Genomic DNA, 9,252 nt, shown 5'->3' on the forward strand with positions numbered 1-9,252 from the left:
GCGTTTCTCTCTGCTTGCTTGTAATTTTCTGTGATGCTCGCGGCTAATTATTGATTATTCAAACGAATACAACCCACGCTTAATTCCTCTCTCTCTGGGCCACAGCAGCTGCGGACAGAGAAACCTCGCTCCAAATCCAGAGGCTGGAGTTGTAGCCCACCAGGAATCTGGCTTTAATGGGTCGCTAACGTGGAAAGCTGAGGGCTGCTAATGACGGTGATTGTCAGGTGCTAATGGCTTTTGGATGAAGGCCAGGTTAGAACAGACCTCTGATGTGTTCCTCACCTGGGAAAGGTCCGAGCAGGCTCGTCCCGTTCTCTCCACTCCCTGCACAGAGCCCACCCTGCGCCTCTTTGCGAAATTGAAGGTTATTGTGCAGCTTGGGGCGTTCTTGTTGGGTTTTTTTAAGGCTTTATCAAAATCAACTGATTTTTCTCTCTAAGGCCACTCTCCCACCCAGTTTGACTCTCACCTAATTTTCCCTCCTGGTTGCAGCGAGGTAATCTGATTTGTAGGGATTTCCATCTCAAAAGCTTGAGAAAACCTTAGTCAGAGCCCTCGATGATCACCTGTAGCAGGGAGCAGAGGATGCTGATACCCTGCCCAGGTCTGACAGAGAAAGGGATGTTTTCCTTTCCCACGGTTGTTTTGTTTTGCTTGGATGAACGGGACTGGGAACATCACGCCTTCAGGGCCAGGTTGGACACGGGCTTGGAGCACCCTGGGATAGTGGGAGGTGTCCCTGCCCGTGGCAGGGAGGTGGGAATGAGATGAGATTTAGGTCCCTTCCCACCCAAACCGGCCTGAGATTCCATGATTCCTTTGCTCTGAATGCGCAGTGCTGGAGTCTTTCATGATCTGTCTCTCTTCCAAATTTTTGCTGAGCATCTTCTTTCTCAGTAGGGCTGATTTCACCTGTCTGTGCTGATTTTAGGTAGAACCACGACTCTTCACTGGACAAGAACAGCTTAGGTGCTTTCCGAAATTCCTGAGCTCAAAGAGATTGTGGCTTAGGTTTTTATATGTGTCTTACTGGCCCAGGTGAGCAGAAGAACTTCCTGGCCTGTTTCTCCAAGACCTGGCTCTGTTTCCTGGAAATAAACGTGGATTAACACAGGAAACAGCTTCAGCTGGGCATGTACTCGTCCCTGTTTCACTCTTGCTTTTCCCAGTTTCCCAACAGACAGTTCTCAGGGCCGGGAGTTGGACTTGACAATCCTTGTGGGCCTCTCTGACTCAGGATATTCTATGGCTCTATATTTTGCTGACATGTGATAATTAAATGTGCACTTCTCTACACACACTCCCCCCCATAAAAAGGGGGGGAAAAAAAACTTTTTTTTTTTTTTTTTTCAATTTTTTTACAATTATTTTTTTCTCCCAAGCCAAAATGATTACAGGGTACTTTAAGCTCCTGGCTTCATGCATGCAAATGCCTTCACACCTAGGAGCTGATGTGGCATCTGCTGTGCAGATGTTTATCTGGCAGCAGGGAGCAATATTTCCTTTGTCCACATTGCTTTCCTGAGCCTTTCCTGGTCTCAAATTGCTGACTCAAGCACTCGATGCTCCAGCATACCGATGATCCTTGCTAGGGATGCTGCTTTCCAACTCCCCTGGCTGAGAGTTTGGTTTGTGTAAGCAGACCATGAGTTTTGTTGCTGGATTTTGCTTGGGGAGTGGAGATTTATGTTGCAGCAGGGACAGGGAGGGAACTTTCCCTGCACCCTTAGAGGCACTAGTTGCCCTGGAAGGAATGTGCAGAGTAGAAATTCTGTCCTCTTGCAGACTTTGAGGCTGTTCAGAAACTCTGAGGCAGCAAAAAAAAGAAAGGAGACAGCAAAGCCATGGGAGATGAGACTGGGGCTTGCTGCACACAGAGACTTTGTGAGTGTTTGAGCTTTCCTCACCAAAAGGTGAAATATTGTCACTCTTGCAATGCTGTAGCATGAGGAAAGAAGTGAGAGTTTGGATTTCTGTAGTGATTTGGGGAATGAAGAGGAGCAACTGCGGCTTTGCACAGGGGACAGGACACCTGGCCCCTGCCCAGACCTCCAGCACTGCAGTCTGTCCCCAGGGAAGAGTGGAAACTGCTGACTTCTTGCTCTCTGAGAAAAGCAGTCAAACCTGCATCCGTGGCAGAATCGCTCCTTTTATATTCATTTTCTCTGTTTGTTTTTTTTGTACACCCTGACACTTTTTATGCTGACAGTGTCTGGGCAGGAATTCCCATGATGTGGGATGGATGAGGGACTACACCACGCAGTGATGCTGCAGAAAAACTGGGCTCAGTTCCCTTCTCTCCCTTCAGTCAGCACTTGTGGAATTTGGGCTACAGGATGCCACAGCATTTCATTTCCCAGATCCTCTTTTTGGGCATCGTGGCACAGATGCTCAGTGATGGACACCCCTGGAAGTGTTCACGGTCAGGTTGGACTGTGCTTGGAGCAGCCTGGTCTAGTGGAAGGTGGCCTGAGATGGTCTTTAAGGTCCCTTCCAGGCCAGTCTGTGATTCTGTGGTCGCTGCCAGGCACTGGTGTGGTTTGTGCCACCATGGGACTGGTACTGGTGCGCTGGTAGCCCTATGTCAAATTCTGTCCACGTGGGCTAGCTGGGAATGGGTAGAGCTACCAGCAATAATGAGGGGCTCATTCCTACAGACAGCTAGGCAAAAAAAGTTCCCAAAGAGCAGAGATCATCAGCTGGATGGAGCCTAGCTAATTTTAGAGAGAAGGCTGCTGCTCATCCTGGAGGAATGTGCAGATTTCCGGGCATACGCTCTGCTGTCAGCAGCCTCAGCTCAGGTTGCTCATCCAGACTGACCCCTGGATGATCTCTCTGAAATGGAGAGGAGGCCTTAATTGCCAAACCCGTGTCCTGATTCAGCATGGGGAGCTGTTGGCAGCAGGACCTGAGTGTTTCCCATCGGCTGTGCCGTGGAGTGTGGGGTTGGCAGCACGTCTGCAAGGCTGAGCTCAGCACGGACGCTTGGGAGGATCCGAAGGAGACCCAGCTGTGCTGAGGGTGGAGAACATCCTCTGTAGCACAATAAATCCCTGCCTGATTCCACGGCTGTCGGTGAGCCTGGCTGGTCACTCCTGCTCCTCGCCGGTGCTGATGCCCACTAGATGTCACAATTGAATAAATGCAAGGGAAGGCAGCATCTCCCTTCTCAAATTATTCCCTTTTCCCCTCCTTTCTGATTTCTGGCCAGCTATGTGATAAAATGACCTCTGTGCAAGGAGGGTCGGTGTGTTTAAATGGTGAAGGGAACAGGGGATGCAGGGGAGAAATGACTGAGACAAAAAAATCCTGGCCAGGTTGGAGTGCTTGTTTTGCCTGTGGCAGCCTAGAGCTTAAATTCTGCTCCAGGCACAAAGATGGTTTTGCTTTTTACTCCGTGGGACGGTGGAATTTTCTTTCTCCTGCATGACAGACTTATCCTTTTTGATAAAACGGCTTTAAATCAAATTTCCCAGCCACCCCTTGCCTTGCCTGTGCAGTGCCTTTGGTAAGAGGGAAGCTAGAGAAATAAATGCTGCTTGTGGAGAGGGTTTGATTTTAGAGTTGAAGTCTTCTACCTGTTCCCAGCTCCCGTCTCAGCTCTTACTCAGGGGCTCAGCTCATTCACTGCAGCTGCTTAACTTTAGCAAGAGCATCCTAATGCCTCTTAAAGATTAGGTGTGCTAATTAATGCTTCCACAACCAGGGAGAAATTTGCTGCTGTCTGACATTCACAGCTGCCACAGTGTTTGCTCCTTTCAAATCTCCCTCTGGCTTTAAAATCCTGATTATTCCCGCCGCCCCCCCCCCCCCCCCCCCCTTTTTTTTTTTCCCAGGACAAATTGTTGCCTCTGTCTCATGGCACAGTGGGAATTCTCTGAAGGAAATGATGTGCCAGCACTTGGTGGCAAAGGCTTCTGAGAGGGTGGTGGTGACATCTTCTGAGACAAATAAGGAGTCTGGGCTGGAAAACCAGCATTAGACCTGGAAATGGGAGCCTTAAAACATGGGTCTCAACTCTTCCAAGGAAGTAAAGCTCCTGGAAGTGATCTAGGTGTTCTCTGGAGATTGAATCAGGGGGAGATTAGACTGGGAGAAATGTAGCCCAAGAAGGAAACTGGGATTTTGTGTTGGTCTCCAGAGACCAAACTGGTTTAGGGCATTATTTATCTGTGAGACTTGAAGGAGGAGACCACCAGGAAAACCACAAAGCCTGGCAGGATCCCAGCGATTACAGGCCTTGATTAATGAGAGTTTGAGAAGAATCTTATGTGCTTTTGGAGAAGGAATATTTTTTTTCTGAGCAGTGGAAAGGCAATGCTGCTGGCTGAGCCTCCTGATCTGGAATGAATAATGGAGAGGAAAAAAAAAAACAACCCAGCGTCCCAAATGGAAGGCTGTGGATTTAAAGAGAAAAGGAAACCCCACAATCTCATCAAGAAGAGGTCCTGTGCAGAAGAATAGGGGCCAGAAACATTTCAACCCAGGGCTACACGACAGCTGTCGTTACTGGGATAGACCTTGTTGAATCTTCTAAGGTTGGAAAAGACCTTTAAAATCATCGAGTCCAACTGTCAACCTAAAGATGGGGTAACAAAACCCCAATAACTTTTTCCATACGTGCTTCAGAGGTCTTTGATTTCCTTTTGTGTTTGAATACTGGAGGCAGTCTTGTTCAAAGGTGAGAAATCTCCATCAGGCAGTCTTGCCAAGGGCTTTGGGAGCAGATAGAGTGGATAAAAAAGGCAAAACAGGAATCCCTAGGATGTTCTCTGATGCAGGGCCTTCTAAGGAATATTTTTATATCTTTCCTGTTTAGTGGAATGGTATTTTGAAGGGAAGAAGCTATGACTATGGGTAATGCTAGAACCTTTTGCAAAAGCCTTTGAGTTGTTTGGTTTTCTAAGCTGGTATTTTATTAATTACCAGTCTTTTATCCTCTTGGAGAGAACAGAAAAAACCCACTTGTCCATGCAATTTTTTCCCAGCTTCTTGGAATGCTTCTTTTAAAGCATTCACAGGTCCTGCTGGTGAATTTTCTGGAATAGGCCCCACACCACCTTACCTAGCAGAGAGAAAGGGACTCAAAACACAGGAGGTTTATGCATCAAGAAAGGCACACACCCCCTTTAAAAGGGTTGGAGCAGCGATCTGAGCACCTGCAATGTGTTAAGCGAACCCAAACACAGCTTTTTGTCCTAAAAACTCACGTGCTCAAGTTTGAAAATATACCTGTTGAGGTGGAGGTGTCTGAGGAAAGACCAAAAGGGAGTGGCTGGGTGCTCTTTGGAGGGTGTCAAAGCAATTTCTTCACTGAAAGAGGATGGAACCAAAGCCTGGACCTGAAATAATAGGCCTTGGTTTTCTGCCACGATTGTATGACTGTATCTTTATTTAAAACGACTGCTCATGATGACTATTTCATCACGAAATGACTCTTTGGTTGCTATCTGCTGTTGGGCAACAGGCCATGTCCTGACACTTCTGCATTTCTCATTGCTCTCTGGCTCCAACAACTCTGCATAAAGTTGCCAGCAATACAGTTCCCCTAAAAATTCCTATTTTTAAAGAGAACCTGCTGTTTATTGAGAGCGTTTCCTGGTGCCACTGTGAGCAGGAGCAGAGATTCTCAGCATGGTGCTCGTGCCCACCATCCACTGACATTTGAGGTGCCAGCTCTGCTGGAGAAGAGTGCTGGAATTCCACAGGGATGTGCTGGGAAGCTGGAGCCTGCCATGGTTAGAATGTGAATGCTGCTGGTGCAGGAGGCTCCCCGTGTTTTGTATTCACAGCCACACTCTTTTCCTGTGGGGCTCCTGGCCTCGCAGTGGATTCCAAAACCTGGGAACCTGGTTTGTGGGAGCTGAGTGGGATCTTTGGAATCCGCCCCTCTGAGCAGCCAGGAAAACTGCAAGGCTCAAGCCTGGGATTTAAAACTCTCTTTTTCTTTGCTTGATGCTGTTCATTTAGGGATGAGGCTGCTGTGGGACCTGGTGTGAGTGGTTTTCCTTCCAGCCCTGAGCATTTCCAGACCTGCCACGCTTGGCACAGCCCTGGTGCGTGCAGTGGTGAAAGGAACTGGGCTGGGTTCACCTCAAAGCTCCCAAAGCCAAGGGCCAGTTTGCCAAAACTTTCTCGTGCCTGTGCCTCCCCTTTGCTCCTAGAGAGAAGGAGAAACAGGAGAAATCTGTGTTTACGTGGAAGAGATGCTTTTCAGGTCTCAGCTAAGGGGAGGCATTTTTGCCCGTATGTGCAATTTGCCAAGAGTGGGAAACTCACTCCTTAGCAGCCCATGACACGTGGCAGAGCTCAGGCAAGGCTCAGCTGAAAGTCTTGTGAGCCTTTTGCCTTGTCCTTCCTCGGCTGTCTCATCGCTTCCCCACTGGGATAGCAGAGAATGATGTGACTGCTGTCCTGAAAACACCTCCCCAGCCCCTAAGGTGTTAAAAATTACAGCAAGGGCTTCGTTCCAGAGCTGGTAAATGATGTTCTGACTGGCTGAGCCCAGCGTGGGCCAGAACTCCACGCCAGGTTCCCTTGCACTAATCCCAGTTAACGTAACCACAGGACATGCTGCTGCGTGGGGGCACGGAGCACAAAGGTTTTGCCGTGATTCCAGACCTGTAGCTACCTGCTGGCATGGAGTGCTGCCCACTTTGCGTCCACTTTTAGAAGAGAAATTAAACAAGTCAGCCACCATCTGGCTCCAAGACACTGATTTTAGCAAACAACAATCCCCAGAAAGTCTGTCTTGCCTTCATTCCTCCCCGCTCATCCCACTCCTGGCTGATCAGGGACAGCCAGTTCAAGTGTGCAAGGGAAACACGAGCTGAGAACATGAAAGGCAGGGAGACAAGGCAGCTCTGAAACTAGGTTAGAGATGAAACGAGCCTGAAATTTGGCAGCTGCAGGCAAGGCTGGGTGGCCCAAGGGAAATGGCTCGAAATGATTGATGAGATAAATGATTAATGAAGCAGTGAGATTAGCCCAGCGCGGGGCTGCGTTCCGGCTTGGATCCCGAAGACACAAACCAAGAGGAGCTGGGTGTGTGCAGAGGAACAAGTGCAAGGGCAGCATCTCCCAGAAGGCAAGGAGATCACTCAAGTCAGCCTCACGTTGGCTTTATTGCATCCCCCTGGGTCTAAAATATGGCCCCCTGTTGGGAGGGTTGACTCATCATTTGGTAAAGGATTTGCCATCTGCACAGTTCTCTCTCTCTCTGTCTCTGTTCAAGCAGCTCAAATACAAAGAATTTAATTTGAATCTCATTTTACACATTGGTTTTTCCCTTACCTTCCCTGCCATCCACTGAACACCTGGACACAGAGCAGGATTTTTTTTTTTTTTTTTTGGTGCATTAGGAATTTTGGGTCTCTTGGGCTTCCAGGGGCCGTTTATATGGGGCTGGTAGTAATCATGGGGTGGGAGGTGTGCGTTCAGGTCTCATTCTGCTTTTTCCTGGCAGATATTTCTTTCAGGCAAGCAGGATGTTCAAGTAACAGCTAATCTGTCATGCTGATAGTTGTGTCAGTGGAGACTAAATAAGAGATCGATCTGTGTTTACACCCCCCACCAACTCCCTGGAAGATTTTGGAACCAGGGGAGTGCTCGTGGGAACCCGTTGCATCTGCTGCTAGATTAATAGAGTCAGCCTTTGGAATGACATAACCATGCCCTCGAGGGTTTGGGGTTCTTTGCCAGCTTAAAAGACAAATGCATCATTGTGTGATTCAATCCAACTTGTCCTTTAGGAGGTATCTTGAAGAATCTTCCTCTTTGGACCCACCAGATGAACTTTTTTCTTTCCAGAGTGCAGACACAGGTGTTGGCTTTCCGTGGCTGGTATGGCCTAACAAGTGGCTATGCCCTCCGAAATAAAACGCCAAGGTTAGAGCAAAAGCTGCACCCAGGAGATGCCGTTTGTCCCCAAATTTACAGCATCTCCTGGTTATTTAATGGCAGCTGGCTGAGGTGGCTGGAGACTGAGCATGGCCGTGCACGTATCCTTGGGTGTGTATATATAGATATAAAAGTTTCTTCAGTATCTACAGGATTTTCTTCCTCCCCCTGCACTCTGCAGCTGTTGTTGATTAGGAGGACGTTGATGTATAGAAGCCATACAATACACAAATGCCATATTTCTTCACCTCTCCCTTTCCCTGAGTGATTGCTTCAAGAATCCTGGAAGCTGAGCTGATATTCTGAGCAACACCAGTCTGGGCTCTGTTCCTGCTTTTCCTGCTAAATAGAGGCAGGGAAGTGAACGGGGAAAACCAGCTCACTATCAAGGTCGTTCATTTCCCCAAGGGCAATAAAATGCCATGAAACTGATTGTCAGAGGACTAAAAAAAGGCTGAATTTTTAAGCAGTCCTGAATTTAGTCCTGTGACCATGTTGGTTACTCACTAGGCTGGATGCAAGCTCTGGAATGACTTGGAGAAAGGTTAAGGGGGAAAAAAAATCCAACGTATTTCTGCGTGTCTGTCCTTTGGTCATTCTTTGCTCCTTCTTGGCAACATTAAAGTTGTGTTTTGGGGAGTGAGTGCTCTCTGAAAGGCTGGGGTAGAGCCCTTGGGCGGGGTCCCACCACCCTTTAAATGCTGAGGTGGCTTTCAGGTGCTGAGCACAAAGTCGTGAGCCAGTGATTTTGGCTGACCTCCTTCAAGGCCCTGACATCAGGAAGGAAGGAGCTCTCAGGAAAGCACAGCAGCCGTCCTTTGCCTCCCTCCTGCTGACGGCAAGGCTGTGGGTGCCTCCTTCTGGGCCTCCTGTGAACCAGCACCCATCATAATTTGGCTTTGCCACGTGCTTGGGCTCTGAGATGGTTAAATGCCAGCGTGGCACTGCAGCTGTGCCTCCTTCTGGCTGAACATCAAGAGGCAGGCATCCAAATGTCAGCTTTTTGGTTTTTTGGGGTTTTTTTTCTTCCTTTCTATGCCATCTAAATATTTTTTTAAATGAAGAGACTAAAACAAGAGGGCAGAAATGAGATCTCTGTGATATCACTGCGTGCTCTCCTTGAGGCTGCAGAGTTGTGTGACCCCAGGAAAACCAGACCTTGCAGAATTTCCTTTGCTGCAAAGGTGTCTCCTGCTGAAATAACCAAAGATTGGCCTCCAGGGCATGGAACACTACCAAGGGTCATGTTGGCACGACCAGCCCCTAACATTGGACAGCTGTTGAGCTGGATGGGAAAGCTTTTGAGACCAAAGATCTCTATGATGTGTCATCATCATGAGATGAAGAAAA

This window comes from Sturnus vulgaris, chromosome 7 (genome assembly GCF_052056855.1).
Source record: "Sturnus vulgaris isolate bStuVul1 chromosome 7, bStuVul1.hap1, whole genome shotgun sequence".
Lineage (NCBI taxonomy): Eukaryota > Metazoa > Chordata > Aves > Passeriformes > Sturnidae > Sturnus > Sturnus vulgaris.